Raw genomic sequence first — 22669 nt, forward strand, 5'->3', positions numbered from 1 at the left:
TTCGAACCTGCGACCGTAGCGGTCTTGCGGTTCCAGACTGCAGCGCCTTTAACCGCACGGCCACTTCGGCCGGCTAGAATGACTCCTCTTCAGCGGAATGTGCAGTGTTTAGAAACTTTCTGGCAGATTAAAACTGGGCGCTGGACAGGTACTGCACCACCGGACGGTGCCTTTCACTGGCACTGTCCTCTCTAGGTGGAGTAATCGACAAGTTATCGGACATCCTCGCCTCATCATAGAACTAGGAGCTCGGCGGATTGCTCCCTGTGTAAACTAGTAGGGGTCGCGGTCTGTAACAACTCTGAGGACAGAGTAGAAGACTGGTGGAGGTACAAATGTTTCGGAACACACCGTTCAGCGTGCAGCATTGAAAATGACGCTTCGCAGATGACGACTCGTATCTGTTACCGTGCTCTCCGAGTGTCAGTTTATAACACTACTGTCCGCCACTACTATACCATAACCGTAGGGTTGGAGGCAGGTTTTCTAAATCTACATCTACATGATTACTCTGCAATTGATATTTAAGTGCTTGGCAGAGGGTTCATCGAACCACAATCATACTTTCTCCCTACCATTCCACTCCCGAACAGCGCGCGGGAAAAACGAACAGCTAAACCCTTCTGTTCGAGCTCTGATTTCTCTTACTTCATTTTGATGATCATTCCTACCTATGTAGGTGGGGCTCAACAAAATATTTTCGCATTCGGAAGAGAAAGTTGATGACTGAAATTTCGTAAATAGATCTCGCCGCGACGAAAAACGTCTTTGCTTTAATGACTTCCATCCCAACTCGCGTATCATATCTACCACACTCTCTCCCATATTACGTGATAATACAAAACGAGCTGCCCTTTTTTGCACCCTTTCGATGTCCTCCGTCATCGCACCTGGTAAGGATCCCACACCGCGCAGCAATATTCTAACAGAGGACGAACAAGTGTAGTGTAAGCTGACTCTTTAGTAGACTTGCATCTTCTAAGTGTCCTGCCAATGAAACGCAATCTTTGACTCGCCTTCCCCACAATATTATCTATGTGGTCTTTCCAACTGAAGTTGTTCGTAATTTTTACACCCAGTTACTTAGTTGAATTGACAGCGTTGAGAATTGTACTATTTATCGAGTAATCGAATTCCAACGGATTTCTTTTGGAACTCATGTGGATCACCTCACACTTTTCGTTATTTAGCGTCAACTGCCACCTGCCACACCATACAGCAATCTTTTCTAAATCGCTTTGCAACTGATACTGGTCTTCGGATGACCTTACTAGAATGTAAGTTACAGCATCATCTGCGAACAACCTAAGAGAACTGCTCAGATTGTCACCCAGGTCATTTATATAGATCAGGAACAGCAGAGGTCCCAGGACGCTTCCCTGGGGAACACCTGATATCACTTCAGTTTTACTCGATAATTTGCCGTCTATTACTACGAACTACGACCTTCCTGACAGGAAATCACGAATCCAGTCGCACAACAGAGACGATACCCCATAGACCCGCAGCTTGATTAGAAGTCGCTTGTGAGGAACTGTGGCAAAAGCTTTCCGGAAATCTAGAAATACGGAATCAACTTGAGATCTCCTGTCGATAGCGGCCATTACTTCGTGCGAATAAAGAGCTAGCTGCGTTGCACAAGAACAATGTTTTCTGAAACCATGCTGATTACGTATCAATAGATCGTTCTCTTTCGGTAGTGCCATGTGGCTGACCGGAGCCCAGTTTTCTTGCGACCGTACTTTCTCGTGACTACCACTTCCAGCCATCATGTACAGCCCTACATTCCTGCCAAGTCTTTCTGCTGTATCGCAAAAGGAACATCCAGCTTCTCGTTGTCCTATTACACAACCTCGTTCAAACGCAGTGAGGTGTTGATAATGGCGTCTTTGTCGCCTTAAAGGCATTCTTGACTAACGTCAGTTCATCACGTCCAGTCTCGAAGGTAACTAACGCTCACGACCGTTGTAGTGTGTGTTTAAAGCAACCTGATTTGCATCCTCATAGCGGCGCTACTAGAGCCAGTCTTGCGCGACTGGCGCGAAATCTGGAAGTACATTATCTTTCAGATGTAGGAACACGCCCGCCAACTTTCTTTTATGTCGCACAACTTCTTCTTGGTGCTGCGATTCTTTTTTTCGTCAGTGAACATAAAATCCTTCCCATACCAGACGTTGAACCTGCATGACAGTCAAGCCCTTTTTAATTCTTTGGTATTTGAAGACAAATAGCACACTAATGTTCGTGTACTTATGCTATGACGCAGGAGGCAGCGTTTATACGCGGCATCTGACGCGCTTAGTTTCCTGTGAGGATTGAAAACTGATGCTTTGTTATTCCAGTGAACTATCCGATGTTTAGAACTGACTATTGCTATTAAGTGTAGCGTAGTTCGTTGTTCCTCATACCAGTTGCTGTGATCGTTAAATATTTCATTGCCACCACAGATCTTCCTTCCTACTGATGGTGGCTGCCCGGTAGTCATTCGGGTTACTCTCACACAGCGTACATCTCATCGATTTGTATGATACTTCCGTGAAATAATGGAGTCCATTGAATCCGAGAAGCATAATTTCAAAATTTTCTAGGTACTTTCATGAAGTTCGACATGGTGCGCTATTAAATGTTGCATTTAAGGGACGTGTAGAAAAAATGGTTCAAATGGCTCTAAGCACCATGGGACTTAACATCTGAGGTCATCAGTCCCCTAGACTTAGAACTATTTAAACCTAACTAACCTAAGGACATCACAGGCATCCATGCCCGAGGCAGGATTCGAACCTGCGACCGTAGCAGCAACGCGGTTCCAGACTGAAGCGCCTGGAACCGCTGTGCCACAGCGGCCGGCAGAAGTGTACAAAAAGCACCTTTGCATAGAAGTCCCATTCGAACAAAGGGTGAGAAGCAGATACTGAATCGGTACACCTAAAACTAGTTGTTGAAATTCTTCTGTTGAAACAGTCTTGAGATAACGCGATTAGTTCCACTAGCAGTTGTTTCAGTAAGTTGAAGTCGCACACTTAAGTACGAGTTTTATGGTCTCGTTCTTCACGATGTAACCCACTTAATATCAGTACCAAAGGTAACGGTTGTTGAAGGAGAAAGAACTGATCAGAACCAGCGCTTGTGGTTTTTAAGATTGTGTTGTAAGACATAGCACAATGTCTTAACAGTGAAATATATTATCTGATAAGTGTTTTGTGAAATATGTTTCAAATTTCTTGAATTTTTCATCCAGGCTCCAACCTATTCCCTGACATTAATAAAAAATTCAAGAGAATTTTCTATGTGCCAGCTGTCTTGGCTTTTGCATCTACGCAGCGTCCCGTTTTCTTTAATTTTGTTTTTTAATTTCTGAACTACATTCCTTAAGAAGTTTATTACATCACTGATAAGCAATACTTTCCAACTCGGGACCTTTGCCTTTAGTGGGCAAGTGCTCTACCGACTGAGCTACCCAAGCACGACTCACGGCCCGTCCTCACAGCTTTAATTCCGCCAGTACCTCGTCTCCTACCTTCCAAACTTTACAGAAGGTCTCCTGCGAACCTTGCAGAACTAGCACTTCTGAAAGAAAGGCACACAGTTTTAATGTGCCAGGAAGTTTCATATCAGCGCACACTCCGCTGTAGAGTGAAAATTTCATTCTAGAATACTTTTTAAGTTTGTCGACTGTCACTAACAGCGCTGATTTCAGTGAAAGTACGTCTCACTTAGCCGCGCGGAGTGGCCGCGCTGTCTTAACCGCCAACTCATGGATTGCGCGCCCCTCCAGCCGGTGGTTCGAGTCCTCGCTCGGGCATGGGTGTGTGTGTGTGTGTTGTTCTTAGCGCAAGTTACTTTAAGTAGTGTGTAAGTCTAGGGGCCGATGACCTCTGCAGTTTGGTCCCTTAGGAATTCGCACACATTTGAACATACGTCACACTTACTACAATAATACCTTTTGACCTGGCACTACACCGTTTTGTGGTTAGCACACTGGACTCGCATTCGGGAGGACGACGGTTCAATCCCGTCTCCGGCCATCCTGATTTAGGTTTTCCGTGATTTCCCTAAATCGTTTCAGGCAAATGCCGGGATGGTTCCTTTGAAAGGGCACGGTCGATTTCCTTCCCAATCCTTCCCTAACCCGAGCTTGCGCTCCGTCTCTAATGACCTCGTTGCCGACGGGACGTTAAACACTAACCACCACCACCACTACACCGTTATTCCAATCTTCTATTAGACAGGTAAAGCAATGAAATATATACAGGATGTAAAATCAATTTTATTTACATGTTTGTAAAAGTGAAAGTGTAACTGCTGGAAATAGCTTATGAAGTAAAACAGATTTCTACTCGTCTATAAACTTATTAGAACGCAGAATTTGGTTATAAACAGTTTTTTGTAGTAATTTCACAAGGACCACATATAGAAAAAGTTTTAGATGGATATGTACGTGTGTGCTATTCTCCAGAATAATTGTTCGTATGTATTTCCGGACTCCTACTCCGCGGAGTAACTGAATGTGTGTGAGTATACCATGCATTCGCAGTTACATCGTGAACCACTCATTTGCACACATGTTAATTGAAACTCTTATGCTCCTACTCTCGTATACTTTCAGCTGTGTGGTGTTTGCTATAAATTATGATGCACCAGAGGGTTTCACGGAACTTAACTGACGAATTTTCATGATGAGGAGCCGCGCGGGATTAGCCGAGCGTTCTGGGGCGCTGCAGTCATGGACTGTGCGGCTGATCCCGGCGGAGGTTCGAGTCCTCCCTCGGGCATGGACGTGTGTGTGTTTTTCCTTAGGATAATTTAGGTTAAGTAGTGTGTAAGCTTAGGGACTGACGATCTTAGCAGTTAAGTCCCATAAGATTTCACACACATTTGAACATTTGATGATGACTGTGATTTTGGTTCGTGGGCGCTCAACAGCGCGGGTATCAGCACCCGAACAAATTGCCGCTCCTTTCATAGCCCAGTCTCGACGATTTCCCGAAATATGATGAAATAATGAGGACAAGACCAACACCCAGTCCCCGAGCGGAGGAAATCCCCGACCCTGCCGGGAAATCGAACTCGGGATCCCGTGATCCAGAGGCAACACTAAACCACGAGCAGCGGACGCGAACTTCAAGTGTCTGGAGGAAGAAATCGAAGATAGGAATCCACCTGGCAACATCATCCACCATCGCTACGGGGCGTCGAAATTTGTTAAAATCGGCACACTATTGACACGGTGCTCTCGCAATACTGAGTTTCCTAAGTATTTCCGAAATGGAATGTTCGTTGCGTCTAGCTTCAACTATCATTCTACATCTACATCTACATTTATACTCCGCAAGCCACCCAACGGTGTGTGGCGGAGGGCACTTTACGTGTCACTGTCATTACCTCCCTTTCCTGTTCCAGTCGCGTATGGTTCGCGGGAAGAACGACTGTCTGAAAGCCTCCGTGCGCGCTCTAATCTCTCTAATTTTACATTCGAGATCTCCTCGGGAGGTATAAGTAGGGGGAAGCAATATATTCGATACCTCATCCAGAAACGCACCCTCTAGAAACCTGGCGAGCAAGCTACACCGCGATGCAGAGCGCCTCTCTTGCAGAGTCTGCCACTTGCGTTTGCTAAACATCTCCGTAACGCTATCACGGTTACCAAATAACCCTGTGACGAAACGCGCCGCTCTTCTTTGGATCTTCTCTATCTCCTCCGTCAACCCGATCTGGTACGGATCCCACACTGATGAGCAATACTCAAGTATAGGTCGAACGAGTGTTTTGTAAGCCACCTCCTTTGTTGATGGACTACATTTTCTAAGCACTCTCCCAATGAATCTCAACCTGGTACCCGCCTTACCAACAATTAATTTTATATGATCATTCCACTTCAAATCGTTCAGCACGCATACTCCCAGATATTTTACAGAAGTAACTGCTACCAGTGTTTGTTCCGCTATCATATAATCATACAGTAAAGGATCCTTCTTTCTATGTATTCGCAATACATTACATTTGTCTATGTTAAGGGACAGTTGCCACTCCCTGCACCAAGTGCCTATCCGCTGCAGATCTTCCTGCATTTCGCTACAATTTTCTAATGCTGCAACTTCTCTGTATACTACAGCATCATCCGCGAAAAGCCGCATGGAACTTCCGACACTATCTACTAGGTCATTTATATATATTGTGAAAAGCAATGGTCCCATAACACTCCCCTGTGGCACGCCAGAGGTTACTTTAACGTCTGTTGACGTCTCTCCATTGATAACAACATGCTGTGTTCTGTTTGCTAAAAACTCTTTAATCCAGCCACACAGCTGGTCTGATATTCCGTAGGCTCTTACGTTGTTTATCAGGCGACAGTGCGGAACTGTATCGAACGCCTTCCGGAAGTCAAGAAAAATAGCATCTACCTGTGAGCCTGTATCTAATATTTTCTGGGTCTCATGAACAAATAAAGCGAGTTGGGTCTCACACGATCGCTGTTTCCGGAATCCATGTTGATTCCTACATAGTAGGAGTCAAACTCTGTTAAATCCTGTCGTGCTCCCATAATCACTTCGGATTCACTTGAGAAGAATGACTGCTCCATCAATGCACTGCGCTTTTATGCCTTGCCCACGCGATACTACCGGCATCTTTACATGAGCTTATCGCTATCCCATGATACCTGTCTCTTCAGTCTACACGGCCAGAGCCGCGCGGGCTAGCCATGCGGTCTCCTGCGCCTTGCCATGGTTCGCGCGTCTCTCCCCGTCGGAGGTTTGATTCCCCCTTTGGGCATGGGTGCGTGTTGTTCTTAGTGTAAGTTAGTTTAAGTTAGATTAAGTAGTGTGTAAGTCTAGACAGCGATGACCTCTGCAGGTTGGTCCCATAGAAGTTACCACAAATTTCCAACTACACGGCCAGAAGATGACTTGGCTGCCAACGTAACCGCAATGGTATAACAATGCCCACCTCGCAAGCATCACGTGACATCTGCCTAAAACAGTATACAGTGTTTTTCTAATGACGCGTTTATACAAGCCACCGACGTAGCAGTACGTGGCCTCCGGTGTATCAGAAAGACAATGACTTCAGCGAAATGTGAACAGGAACATATCGGTATCTGAGCAGACAGTACACTACAGGGCTACTGTTATGTACATGTTCAGCGAATTTTAAATGAGGCGCAAAAGTTTGCGAAATCGATGCGGTGCGTGGTGCAGCTGCCGTGCGTGTCTCCAGCAGTAAAGACCGCCATCAATAGCTGGCACGTGCTCGGGCATAAACCTCTCGGCGACACACGCAGCAGCACGTGGCCGCGGCGAACCGACGTCCGCATACACCTATCTGCTCACCAACACAAGAGCCCTGGAGGTATCTGCTCTGCTTCAGCCCATTGTATTATCGACATTAACTACAAATGGGATATCTGAATCACGATAATTCCAAGTGTTCTGTGCCAACTTTTGATTTTTAAAGTAAATGTGACTTAATCACCTGTGATGATCATACGGAAATCTACAGCTGCCATATCTCTCTACATCTACAGAGCATAGGCAAAATCATTTGAACACCTATTCTTGGAGATGGTTTATTAATAAGGAGTTGGACCCCCATTTTCCCGTAATACGGCTGCTATACTTCTTCGAATACTGGCATATAATGATTGTGTGGTCTCCAGTGGAATGTTACGCCACTATTCGATCAGAACCTCTTCTAACTCCTGTAGTGACGAGGGAGGTAGAAATCTGCTCTGGAATGTGCACTCCGATACCGCCCACAAGGGTTCCATAATGTTCAAGTCCGGGAACTGTTCTGGCCAGGTAAGACGCTGCAGTTCAGTTGTATGCTCCTCATACCTCGATTGTACTGTCCTGGCTGCGTGAATGAGTGCATTATCGTCCTGAAATACGGCATCGTTGTTGGGGAACAACGTTTGAAGTATGAGGCGCATCTGATCACATAAAATGTTCACATAACTGTTGACTGTAGCACAACCTTTAAGAGTAATGATGGGACCAGCAGAATACCATGATATGGTTGCCCACACCACCACACTTCCACATCCATGCTTAACCGTCGGAATTTAGCAATCATGATTGTAGGCTTCTTTTGGCGTTCTCCAGACGTAAACCCGGCCCGATGTTGACATTAACGAAAACTATGACTCGACGGGCCGTATGACGCTTTTTCACTGATCAGCCGTCCAGGATTTATGCTCCCGACACCATGTTTTACGCTTCTTTGCGTTGGTTGTCGTCACTAATGGTTTCGGTACAGCAGATAGTTCATGAATATTCGGTTTATGGATGGATGGATACGGGGTCTCGAAGATGGCTATTGAGCTCAGCAGTCACTTTAGCCGCCGTAGTTTTGTGTTGTTTTGATACAATTAGTGCTAGCGTACGACGATATCTGTCATTTAATTTTCATATCCGCCCAGTATTACGTTTACACGATGATGTCTCTCCGTGTTTTGCGTAGGCAGTCATGACTGCTGAAAGAGTTGCTCTTGAAAGATGCATTAAGTTGGTTGTTTTGGTTACTGATGCTCCAGCAAAACGGGCCCCACGGTCTGCCCTCTTTGGAACTCTGTTACATCTTCCATTGCACGTCAGCCTCGGTCTCTGAATGCAAGTACGAAGTGTGCACTACTCGTAAACAACCTGCACTGAAGCCTAGTCCGTACTGAACATGCACAGTCCAGCGCAACATGTGTCTTACCTGCGTTGTTGACCGTCAGACACAACGATCCCACTACTACCACTGTTCACATTATTTTGCGTATCCACTGTGCATTTCTACTGCGTACCACTGGCATGTTCGCCCTTTGATTATCCAGTCGCTGTAGCAGCGAGGGAATAATACTTTTGGCGAGCCTCCATGTGGACTCTATTCTCTCTCACTCCACGAAATACTTGTAGGAGAACACAATACCTTCTTTGACTCTTCTAGAATTGTACACTCTCGGAAATCTGTGATGTCTAACGGCCTCTCTTGTATTGTTCAAATGTGTGTGAAATCTTATGGGACTAAACTGCTAAGGTCGTCAGTCCCCAAGCTTACACACTACTTAACCTAAATTATCCTAAAGACAAACACACACACCCATGCCCGAGGGGGACTCGAACCTCCGCCGGGACCAGCAGCACAGTCCATGACTGCAGCGCCCAAGACCGCTCGGCTAATCCCGCGCGGCTCTCTTGTATCGTCTGTCAGTGGAGCAAAGCCGGGACTCTTAGTACTTACCAAACAGACCTGGGAGAAAACACACTACTCATCCTTGGACGGCCTTAATTTCTTCTAGGAGTACTTCCTGATAACGTTGCTTAACAGACGTGAAACGCATGGTTAGCAGTTGAACGACAGTTTTGTCACCTACATCCTAGTTGAGTGCAGCACACGTTCCAAGGATTCTTACAACGAGTCTTCGTCCTATATCAACCTCTCCTACTATTAGCTTTATGTGGTTGTTCTACTTTAAATTGCTCTGTATGTGCATATATCTGTTCCCAGTGATTGTTCGTCAACCATGTAATCAAAGAATAAGGGTCTTCCTGACTGTTTATGCGTCGTACGTTTGCCTACGCTGATGGCTCAAATGGCTCTGAGCACTGCGGGACTTAACTTCTGAGGTCATCAGTTCCCTATAACTTAGAACTACTTAAACCTAACTAACCTAAGGACATCACACACATCCATGCCCGAGGCAGGATTCGAATCTGCGACCGTTACGGTCGTGCGATTCCAGTCTGTAGCGCCTAGAACCGCTCCACTACTCCGGCCGGCCTACGCTGATAGTCAACTGTCATTGCCTGCACCACGCATCGATCATATTCAGTCAATCGGAACAAAGCCTTTCGGGTTACTTGTGAATTGTAGCGAGACACAGCAATTTGTGTCCTTATTAAAATAAATTTTTCAAAATTTGCACTATGCGTCATAATAAGTCAAGTTATAGGCTTGTAAAGCGTGTCGTAAGGAATTCACAAAAACAATTTTACGTGGAAAAGAAATAGAAATGAACTGACATGAAATTCTAAGAAGCCGTTTTTTACCATGATAGTGGTGTAGCAAAGATCCACATCTAAACAAGGGAAACTGTTTTATGTGTTATGTGTTCCGGTTAGATCACCGAAGTTAAGCACTGTCGGGCTTGGCTAGCACTTGGATAGGTCTCCATCCTGGTGTGCCGAGCATTGTTGGCAAGCGGGGTGCACTCAGACCTTTTGGGGCTAACTGGGGAGCTACTTGATTGAGATGTAGTGGCACTGGTCTCGGAAACTGACATACGCCCGGCAGAGCGGTGTGCTGAACACAAGCCCCATCATATCTGCATCCAGTGCGGCATATGAGCTGAGGATGACACGTCGACCGGTCAGTACCGTTGGGCCTTCTGGCTACAACTGTGTACGTTAGTATTTAGTGTGTATTAGCTGTGACGGAAATACTTTTGCTCAATGGAAACCTCTTGTACAATTTACACATCTGTGAATCTTCAGTCTCTTCATCATGTGCAAGTGCTCCCACCTTTTGGTTATAACTGTAAAAATATCAACAAGTGAATGTAGCTGTGCGCAACAGCTTGTGACCGCCAGAAATCACGGAAGTTGTTCGTTACTTATACTCCACTGTTTATCGTTACTTATACTCCACTGTATAACTGAATATTATTAGTGTTTTGTCGTTGTTGTTGTTGTGGTCTTCAGTCCAGAGACTGTTTGATGCACCTCTCCAGGCAACTCTTGTGGTTATATTACATGCTAATTATTAAATTATCACTCTATTTATTAAAACAGTGAATATTTCAAAATTATTTATTATAGTCCTTAAAAAGAAGCCAAATATTCAAAGTATGGATTGAAAACGGGTACATAGACTTGTATACATCATGCACCTAAAATTATTAAAAGCTCACTTAAGAGCATTAGCGCATAAAGAAAAATTTTCCTTCCTTCAGAAAATATTTAGGTCTGAAAGGGTTAAAACAAGTCCCATGACAGTTTCTTTGTTAGGACACGTTGACTTTTATCTCCAACCCGAGTTTGTGACCAGTCTCAAATGATTTGCCGAAGGAGCAGTCCTGCCTCCTTTTTCTCCCCGATTCATGAAATTTGGAGGAACTCTATCGATGTTCTACCAAATAGCTCGTGGCACTTGTGCAAGAGGACTGAAATCTGGGGAGCTTTGGGAACCTCAAGATGATGACGATGACGTGTGAGGTGTTGAATAGTTTTCTACTGCACAACCCTGCAGATTTAGAGGATTCACTTAGAACAGAGAATAACGGTTACTGGGGCGTGCTTCGTAAAGGAATAATCTGAGTCACCTGTGATTTGTGGAATACTACTTTTATCGCTGTAACTTCTCTCTGAACTTACCTTCTTTTTACGATTGATGTAGGGGAATAACGAGTTTCTGTAAACCTTAGTATGTGTGTGTATTGTGTATTTAGCGTATTAAACCGGTTACCGTGAAACGACGGAGGGCCTTCGTCCCGCCCTCGGTGGGCCTTCATGACCTGTTCGGGAGGAGTTTAGTTTTTAGTTGTAGCCAGAGGGTCTGCATGGGTCAAGCAATTTGAGCAAAACACAGAAAACCTTAATTCAGATGGCCGCACAGTACTCGGAACCTCCTTGCTCTCGAGTAGCAGACCAGTGTTCCACCAGGTGCGACATGTCGTTCAGTGACCACCGGGACAGCTCAGTGATGGCGTGTCCGTCCCCATCACAGGCCACCCATGACGTGAGCGGGCGAAGCAAAACGAGGAGACCGACCGGTCGTATAAGGAAGGCATCCTGCTCCTGATCAGGACCCGCTTCAGGTTGTGCGTCGTACTTTTTAAACTATACGTCGCACAGGTATGTTTCAAATCGAGTGATCTAATCACAACGGATCTATGGTATAGTTAGTCAGATTTGGACCTCCCTGCTGATACTCTCAAAATTCGTGATAGTTGATGGTGTAGTATGATCACTTTAAGTATAGTAGAGACTACTACTTCGCCCGAAACCTGTTGTTCACGGAGAAGCGAACATAAAACACTTATTCTCATCTTTCAAATCCTCTTTTTTTTTCCATCTGCCTTTGGTAAACTTTCGTAACGCGAATACAGTCTCCTGTCGAACATTTCAGCCTTTTATACTAATTGTGTTAAACGACATTTTTGTTTTATTTAAAAGCCCAGATGTCCGTTTTAAATTTGAAACCACTTAGCGATCTGAGTATGTACGTATGTCAATCAATTTTAGACACTGTCGCCGGCCGCGGTGGCCGTGCGGTTCTGGCGCTGCAGTACGGAACCGTGGGGCTGCTACGGTCGCAGGTTCGAATCCTGCCTCGGGCATGGGTGTGTGTGATGTCCTTAGGTTAGTTAGGTTTAAGTAGTTCTAAGTTCTAGGGGACTTATGACCTAAGATGTTGAGTCCCGTAGTGCTCAGAGCCATTTGAACCATTTGCACACTGTCATGCCCAAGTAACACGTGGCAACGTTATACACACAGCGTATTTCCGTAAGAGCGTGCAAAAATTTAACACAACATAAAGAATTCTCCACTTCAAAATTTTAGGCGCGGAACCTGGGGTCGGGGAAGCCAGCATAAGACGATAATTAGAATAAAATTACATTGCTCCGTACTTTTTATTTATATTAGTTAACTGGAAATACCATCTTTGACACAATGAACGTAGCATTTGTACTCTATATTCCAAAATGTGCTGAAACTGACGGCCATCAACCTCAGTGCAAGCATGAAAAAGATTATGACGCCCCCTGACAAATATCCTTGGTGTCTTTCGAATCACATCAGAGACGGCTACAGTTCTGGCAACTAATTCCACCTCCGTATCCGCTACGATCTCATACACAAGTAACTTTACATATCCCCGTAGGAAATAATCAGGGGATTCAGGACAGGTAACCTCGCCTTCCAGTCCAGGGACCAGGAAACTGGTAACTCCTCCATCGTATTGTACTATACGTCTCTGAACAACACTGAGTAATGAATGGGTCTGTCGTTGATTTATAGCGGTTCTCTCCCCGATGTTATTCAATCTGTATATTGAGCAAGCAGTAAAGGAAACAAAAGAAAAATTCGGAGTAGGTATTAAAATTCATGGAGAAGAAGTAAAATCTTTGAGGTTCGCCGATGACATTGTAATTCTGTCAGAGACAGCAAAGGACCTGGAAGAGCAGTTGAACGGAATGGACAGTGTCTTGAAAGGAGGATATAAGATGAACATCAACAAAAGCAAAACGAGGATAATGGAATGTAGTCAAATTAAATCGGGTGATGCTGAGGGGATTAGATTAGGAAATGAGACACTTAAAGTAGTAAAGGAGTTTTGCTATTTAGGGAGTAAAATAACTGATGATGGTCGAAGTAGAGAGGATATAAAATGTAGACTGGCAATGGCAAGGAAATCGTTTCTGAAGAAGAGAAATTTGTTAACGTCGAGTATAGATTTAAGTGTCAGGAAGTCGTTTCTGAAAGTATTTGTATGGAGTGTAGCCATGTATGGAAGTGAAACATGGACGATAACCAGTTTGGACAAGAAGAGAATAGAAGCTTTCGAAATGTGGTGCTACAGAAGAATGCTGAAGATAAGGTGGGTAGATCACGTAACTAATGAGGAGGTATTGAATAGGATTGGGGAGAAGAGAAGTTTGTGGCACAACTTGACTAGAAGAAGGGATCGGTTGGTAGGACATGTTTTGAGGCATCAAGGGATCACAAATTTAGCATTGGAGGGCAGCGTGGAGGGTAAAAATCGTAGAGGGAGACCAAGAGATCAATACACTAAGCAGATTCAGAAGGATGTAGGTTGCAGTAGGTACTGGGAGATGAAGAAGCTTGCACAGGATAGAGTAGCATGGAGAGCTGCATCAAACCAGTCTCAGGACTGAAGACCACAACAACAACAACTCATGAGGCAGTGTAAACACGATAAAACAGACCCACCTTAAGGACAAGTAAATGAAATAAAACCTGCATCATGATTTCCTGGTGATCTGTCTTGTCCTCCTTGTTTCCCCCAGGAAATAAAGAATATACATGTAAATAAACAGCACAGTTCGTGTAAACTTGTACGCATGTTAGTTGTAAATAAGCTGGAAGACAGTAATGCTAGACAAAGCGATGGACTAATTTACTTCCATATCTCCTTAAGTCGGGTTCTCCAGCCCCAGGTTCTCTGTCTCAAATTGTTCAGTAGGGCGTTCCGTATGTCTTGTTACATTTTTGGACGCTCTTACGGAAACATCCAGTATACTACAAACACAACTACAAACGAAAGACTGCGAAACAGTACAGACTAAGTGTTCTTCACATTATTTGAAACTCACATAAAAAGAAGCAAAATCGTACCTCACTGTCATCCAATGCATTTACTTGACTCCTTAAGTTTCCAAAGGCGGTGGAGCCAACACTGCGATTTCTAATTCGCCACAAGTTACTTGATGAACTAACACGTGTTCTATTTGAAGCTAACTAGTTCTTCGTCAGACACATTAGTCGTACGGGCAAGGTTTCCGGATAGTTAAACCTAATATACAGTATTTCGCTGCACGAAAATCGCCTGTTGCGATCGTTCCTTTTTATTTTAAGTTACCTCGTTGTGATCTTCAGCTCGGAGTAGTCTGCGAACCCCCGACTTGTTAAATATCCTTCTTATCTGTAGAACACCGAAGACAGCCAACTTATTCAATGTTTCAAGAGCATCTCTTTCATACGTTGTTGCTGTGGTCTTCAGTCCTGAGACTGGTTTGATGCAGCTCTCCATGCTACTCTATCCTGTGCAAGCTTCTTCATCTCCCAGTACCTACTGCAACCTACAACCTTCTGATTCTGCTTAGTGTATTCATCTCTTGGTCTCCCTCTACGATTTTTACCCTCCACGCTGCCCTGCAACACTAAAATGGTGATCCCTTGATGCCTCAGGATATGTCCTACCAACCGACCCCTTCTTCTAGTCAAGTTGTGCCACAAACTCATCTTCTCCCCAATTCTATTCAACACCTCCTCTAATCTTCAGCATTCTTCTGTAGCACCACATTTCGAAACCTTTTATTCTCTTCTTATCCAAACTATTTATCGTCCATGTTTCACTTCCATACATGGCTACTCTCCATACAAATACTTTCAGAAACGACTTCCTTAAATCTATACTCGGTGTTAACAAATTTCTCTTCTTCAGAAACGCCTTCCTTGCCATTGCCAGTCTACATTTTATATCCTCTCTACTTCGATCACCATCAGTTATTTTGCTCCCCAGATAGCAAAACACCTTTATTACGTCAAGTGTCTCATTTCGTAATCTAATTAATTCGACTAAATTCCATTATTCCCGTTTTGCTTTGGTTGATGTTCATTTTATATCCTCCTTTCTAGACACTGTCCATTCCGTTCAACTGCTCCGCTGTCGCTGACAGAATTACAATGCCATCGGCGAACCTCAAGGTTTTTATTTCTTCTCCATGGATTTTAATACCAACTCCGAATATTTCTTTTGTTTCCTTTACTGCTTGCTCAATATACAGACTGAATAACATCGGGGAGAGGGTACAATCCTGTCTCACTCCCTTCCCAACCACTGCTTTCCTTTCATGCCCTTCGACTCTTATAACTGCCATTTGGTTTCTGTACAAATTCTAAATAGCCTTTCGCTCCCTGTATTTTACCCCTGCCACCTTCAGAATTTGAAGGAGAGTATGCCAGTCAACATTATCAAAAGCTTTCTCTAAGTCTACGAATGCTAGAAACGTAGGTTTGCCTTTCCTTAATCTATTTTCTAAGATAAGTCGTAGGGTGTATATTACCTTACGTGTTCCTACATTTCTACGGAATCCAAACTGCTCTTCCCCGAGGTCGACTTCTACCAGTTTTTTCATTCGTCTGTAAGGAATTTGCGTTAGGAATTTGCAGCTGTGACTTATTAAACTGATAGTTCGATAATTTTCACATCTGTCAACACCTGCTTTCTTTGGGATAGGAATTATTTTCTTCTTGAAGTCTGAGGGTATTTCGCGTGTCTCATACATCTTGCTCACCAGATGGTAGAGTTTTGTCAGGACTGGTTCTCCCAAGGCTGTCAGGAGCTCTTATGGAATGTTGTCTACTCCTGGGGCCTTGTTTCGACTTAGGTCTTTAAGTGCTCTGTCAGACTCTTCACGTAGTATCATATCTCCCATTTCAACTTCATCTGCATCCTCTTCTATTTCCATAATATTGTCGTCAAGTACATCGCCCTTGTATAGACCCTCTATATACTCATTCCACCTTTCTGCTTTCCCTTCTTTGCATAGAACTGGGTTTCCATCTCAGCTCTTTTCTCCAACGGTCTCTTTAATTTTCCTGTAGGCAGTATCTATCTTACCCCTAGTGAGATAAACCTCTACATCCCCACATTTGTCATCTAGCCATCCATGCTTAGCCATTTTGCACTTTCTGTCGATCTCATTTTTCAGACGTTTGTATTCATTTTTCCCTGCTTCATTTACTGCATTTTTATATTTTCTCCTGTGATCAATTAAATTCAATATTTCTTCTGTTACCCAAGGATTTCTACGGGCCCTCGTCTTTTTACCTACTTGTTCCTCTGCTGCCTTCACTTCTTCACCCCTCAAAGCTACCCACTCTTCTTCTACTGTCATTCCTGTCAATTGTTCCCTTATGTTCTCCCTGAAACTCTGTACAACCTCTGCCTTAGTCAGTCTATCCAGGTCCCATCTCCTTAAATTCCCACCTTTTTGCAGTTTCTTCAGTTTTAATCTACAGTTCATAACCAATGGATTGTGGTCAGAGCCCACATCTGCCCCTGGAAATGTCTTACAGTTTAAAACCTGGTTCCTAAATCTCTGTCTTACCATTATATAATCTATCTGATACCTTCTAGTATCTGCAGGCTTCTTCCATCTATACAACCTCCTTTCATGATTCTTGAATCAAGTGTTCGCTACGATTAAGTTATGCTCTGTGCAAAATTCTGCCAGGCGGCTTCGTCTTTCATTTCTTACCCTCAATCCATATTCACCTACTACGTTTCCTCCTTTTCCTTTTCCTACTATCGAATTTCAGTCAACCATGGCTATTAAATTTCCGTCTCCCTTCATTATCTGAATATATTCTTTTATCTCATCACACATTTCATCAATTTCTTCGTCATCTGCGGGGCTAGTCGGCATATAAAATTGTACTACTGTGGTAGGAGTGTGCTTTGTATCTATCTTGGCCACATTAATGCATTCACTATGTTGTTTGTAGTAGCTTACCCGCACTCCTATTTTTTATTCATTAATAAACCTACTCCTGTATTACCAATATTTGATTTTGTATTTATAACCCTGTATTCACCTGACCAAAAGTCTTGTTCCTCCTGCCACCGAACTTCACTAATTCCCACTATATCTAACTTTAACCTATCGATTTCCCTTTTTAAATTTTCTAACCTACCTGCCAGATTAAGGGATCTGACATTCCACTCTCCGATCCGTAGAACACCAGTTTTCTTTCTCCTGATAACGACGTCCTCTAGAGTAGTCCCCGCCCGGAGAGCCGAATGGGGGACTATTTTACCTCCGGAATGTTTTACCCAAGAGGACGCCATGATCATTTAACCATAAAGTAAAGCTGCATGTCCTCGGGAAAAATTACGGCTGTAGTTTCCCCTTGCTTTCGCAGTACCAGCACAGCAAGGCCGTTTTGGTTATTGTTACAATGCCAGATCAGTCAATCATCCAGACTGTTGGCCTTGCAACTACTGAAAAGGCTGCTGCCCCTCTTCAGGAACCACGCGTTCGTCTGGCCTCTCAACAGATACCCCTCCGTTGTGGTTGCACCTACGGTACGGCCATCTGTATCGCTGAGGCACACAAGCCTCGCCACCAACGGCAAGGTCTATGGTTCATGGGGGGGCGGGGGGGGGGGGTCATCAAATGTGTGACGTAGCATTTAGTTCCAACATTATCGGGTACCTGCTCATTCTCAGCAGGTTGTTCGTGGGCATTTGAAGAGAACATTCCCGCAACGATGGACTGGGCGTGGTGGACCGTTTTCCTGGCCCCCACGCTCACCAGATTTTGCGACCCTTCATTTCTGTCTGCTGAGAGCCATCAAATCTCTCAAGTATTGCGATCCCGTGGAGTCTTAAATCGATCTCGTCTTACAAATCTTCTGCGCTGCCAGCTGCTACAAACAAACAAACAAGCCCCATGGTACATTGGAGGGGGGCTGTTTCATATAGTAGGCGCAAATCAAAACTAAATGACAGGGATCGTCGTACGGTAACACGAACTGTGTCAAAACACGAGACTATGGTGGCTGAAGTGACTCCAGAGCTCAGCATCTTAACAGTCCCATCTTAACAGTCCCCGTATCTATCGACACTGTCCACCAACAACTCTATAAAGCGAATATTCATGGACGAGCTGCTATACCGAGACCATTAGTGACGACAACCGACGCAAAGAAGGGTAAAACATGGCGTCAGGAGCATATATTTTGGACGGACGATCAGTGGAAACACGTCATATGATCTGACGAGTCAACGTTTTCGTTATTTCGAACATCGGGCTGAGTTTATGCCTGGAGAACGCCAAAAGAAGCCTACAATCCTGTTTGCTTGGTGCCAACGGTTAAGGATGAAAGTGTAAGTGTGATGGTGTAGGTAGCCATATCGTGGTATTCTCCTGGTCCCATAATTAGTCTCAAAGGCCGTGTTACAGCCAACGATTATGTAAGATTATAGGTGATGAGATGCACCCCATGATTCAAATATTGTTCTCCAACAATGATGACATACTTCAAGACGATAACGCACCGATTCACACAGCCAGGACAGTACAATCGTGGTATGAGGAGAATTCAATTGAATTGCAGCCTCTTCCCTGGCCAGAACAGTCCCCAGACTTGAACACCACCGAACCCTTATGGGCGGTGTTGGAGCACAGGCTCCTGACCAGATGTCCGCCTCCCTCGTCACTATGGAAGTTAGAAGAATTTCTGATCGAAGAGCGGCATAGCATTCCACTGGAGACTATACAATAATTATATGCCCGTATTCGAAAAAGAATCGCAGTTGTGTTACTGGTAAATGGGGGTCCAACTCCTTATTAAGCCGGCCGCTGTGGCCGAGCGGCTCGAGGAGCATCAGTCTGGAACGGCTACGGTCGCAGGTTCGAATCCTGTCTCGGGCATGGATGTGTGTGACGTCCTTAGGTTAGTTAGGTTTAAGTAGTTCTAAGCCTCTGATGACCTCAGATGTTGAAGTCCCATAGTGCTTAGAACCATTTGAACCCCTTATGATTAAACCATTCCCAGATAAGTACAGGTGTTCACATTCTTTGACTATCCTCTATATATACATTATTGTAATAAACTTCTGGTCATTAGTACTCCTTGCCCGCGTGATTGCCTCAGAAGATTATTTGCGACCTTTAACTACTTTGTCTGTCAAGACTCCAAGTACGTTTTCAGCTGTCTTAGAACGGCTCGGAGACCAGAAGGAATAGCTCACGGAAAATAATAAAATACACAAAACAGTATTTGTCCCCTAATAAATCTTCTTACATGATAATTAAAACTTCATATTCCGAACGATTATCCTGGATAACAAAAATGCATATAATTCACTAATTGTACTTATATTTAAAATTAGTGTGAGATTTCACTTCCACTCAACGGAATTATTTATTTCCAAACTTTGACTACAAAATATCTGGAAAAACAAGTACCTTCACACCGTGCAGTACTCTTTGAGGGGAATGTACAAAGCAGTGAAAGTAACACTACCTTGTTTACTGTCTACACAAATGTGCAACGTGGTGGCATGCTTGTAAATCCATTTGATTACAACTCACGGTACTTTTCCGTTTAGTGACATAATTTTAAGATTATTATTGTTGCGTTAGCGTCTGCCGCTCATCTGTTCGTTTTGCTACCAGATTATCGATAAGTAAATTGCACATCGTTCATATTCAGAATGTGTGCGGACAATTATTTATCCCACCCTCATGAATGATTTGTCTTCCGGATAGACATTTGTAGCCATCCACACACTTTCTACCATCATTACAGAAAGAATATAGTTCAAGTGCAATACAACAAGAGCTCCTCACTACACTTTGCATGTATATCATGAAATAATGACATCAGAGTCTGCCTACAACAAAATTAGTGTCAACATAGCGACAGCCGTTCTTTCATATTAGACAGTATACAGGTATGTTACACTTCATACATGCAGTAGTCTAATTTAAACAAAAAGTGGTTGCTTGCATTTTTTGTCTTGTATACTCTTCTCTTCTCTCGTGCAATGCCGTTTCATTGTTGAGTCATCTTCCGGAGTGTTCTTCACTTTGCATCTGTTTTGTTTATTTTGTTTACAGATATCCTATTCCTATTCATAATTTTCGTCTCTGTGTGTGTGTGTGTGTGTGTGTGTGTGTGTGTGTGTGTGTGTGTGTGCTGTAATGTGAACGTTCTTTCAACTGTACAAGTACTGTAGTAAGCTTACGTACGGGGGTGGGGGGGGGGGGGGCGACCCAAAAGTAACTGAAATTGGGCTGCGGTGGGGAGGGAGAGTGGGGGGGACCCATTGTTCGACATGGTGTCCGTTACAGTCACGCTGTCTGAGTCAGTGTGCGAAGTTGTGTTGCTGCGAGTGCATCGATTCGCCCGTGGGACCTTTTTTTAGTAAAACAACTTTTTTCCATTTCGGCGAACTCGTGATGGCAGATTGTCGAGAGCAACGCGCGGCGTGAAATTTCGTTTCCTGTTGGGGAAAGCGGACGCTTAAGACTGTTGCCCTAAGTTAAACCAGAGTTGACGAGTGGTTTTCACGTTCTGAAAATGGAGAAATGTCAGTAGAAGACCAGTCCCGTTCAGGACACTGCTCAACGTCAAGAAATGACGAAAACGTCGACAAAATCAATGCCCTCGTACGTGAAGACCGTCGCCGAACCATTGATCCATTCTGTGAGATGTCTGGAATGTCATGGAGCTCAATTCAGATGATTTTATCCGAAGATTTGCACTGGAGAAGGGTTGTAGCCAAATTCGTCCTTCGCCTTCTCACAGACGAGCAAAGGGAGCGTCGACTTCAGACATGTTTTAAGCTTCAAAATCGGGCCAAAGAGGACACTGATTCATTCCAAGTTGGTTACTGGTGATGAATAGTAGTGCTATGGATACCACGCAGAAATAAAGAAGCAATCGAGCCAGTGGAAGGCAAGTGGCTCTCCCAGTCCCAAAAAAGCTCTACAAGTGAAGTCAAACAGCAAGACAAAGCTCATATGTTGTTTTTCGATTGGAGAGGTGTTGTCCACGCGGAGTTCATTCTTTCAGGTGAAATTATCAACCAGTAGTTCTACTTGGAGGTTTTCAAAACATTGAGGGAGAGTATCCGGAAGCAAAGGGCAAGTCTTTGGCGTTCAGGCGACTGGTTCGTCCATCTTGACAACACCGCTCTCTCTGTAAGGCACTTTTTAACCAAGAACGGCATGACACCCGTTATCCATCCCCCCCCCCCCCCCCCCCAGCCACCCATACTTACCAGATTCCACCAGATTCCTTTTCTTCCCCAGACGTAAAAGGAAAGAGTTGCGCCACTATGGAGGAGGTAAAACCAAAATCGCTGGAAGGCATAATGAACATCCCGATAAGTGAATTTAAAAACTGTTTTGAACAAGGGAAGAATCGTTGGGAAAAGAGCGTTGTGGTCAATGGAGAACACTTCGAAGGTGATCAAAATTTGCTGTATAAATATTAAGAAATAAAGACGTTCTGACGAATTTCATGTTTTTTTGGTCCCCCTTCGTAATCGCTATCTGATGAAAGGAGTCGCCAAATACATCTGAAATTGTGGGGCGTATTCTGATTAACTTTTACTAAAATTCATTAGAAAACATAAAAGTGTATAATATGGAAGCTATCATGTAGAACTATATTGTGCAGTGTAGTACTATAAAGCGTGACGTCGCAGTCTGTATCTTGAAACACCAGACTCTCTTACAGAATACTCTCGAATGCCATACTGGCAACGACAATACTACTGAGAACCAAAGATCACATAGCTTGTACTCAGAACCTGTCTGGCATAACGACTGTTAAAATATTCTCTCTCAAAAAATATCTTGGGTACAAATAAGAAGTAGTGACCATAAAATGAAAACAGAACTCTCATCACTCTCACCGAATGTGAAAAATAACGTAGAGACATCAACTTTCAACTTCATCTTTATGGGGTGAAATGAGAAAGTATTCTAAAAGTTCAAGTGCGGCCCAAACTCTAAAAGATGCATAAAAGCCGGTGCAATTAATGACTGTCGCCGTAACCCATCTACGTTTTCTGGGAGAAGTTCAGTTGTATGCAGGCTATTATTGAAGCTCTTATTTTCAGTTGTTCAGAAAAAGGCCCAACGGTACCGACCGGCCGCCGTGTCATCCTCAGCCCATAGGCGTCACTGGATGCAGATATGGTGGTCAGCGCCCCGATCTCCCGGCCGTTTGTCAGTCTCGCAGCCGCTTCTTCTCAATCAAACAGCTCCTCAGTTTGAGTCACAAGGACTGAGTGGCCCTCGCTTGCCAGCAGCGCTCGGCAGACTATACGGTCACCCATCCAAGTGCTAGCCCAGCCCGACAGCGCTTAACTTCGGTGATCTGACGGGAACCGGTGTTGCCACTGCGGCAAGGCCGTTGTC

The 22669-nt window shown here is 44.1% G+C and overlaps 1 pseudogene; it reads right to left on the minus strand.

The window, feature by feature from the left end:
- Window positions 1–22551: 22551 nt before the first annotated feature.
- Window positions 22552–22669, minus strand: LOC126195994 (5S ribosomal RNA; annotated as a pseudogene).

The sequence above is a fragment of the Schistocerca nitens genome, chromosome 7 (assembly GCF_023898315.1).
Source record: "Schistocerca nitens isolate TAMUIC-IGC-003100 chromosome 7, iqSchNite1.1, whole genome shotgun sequence".
NCBI lineage: Eukaryota > Metazoa > Arthropoda > Insecta > Orthoptera > Acrididae > Schistocerca > Schistocerca nitens.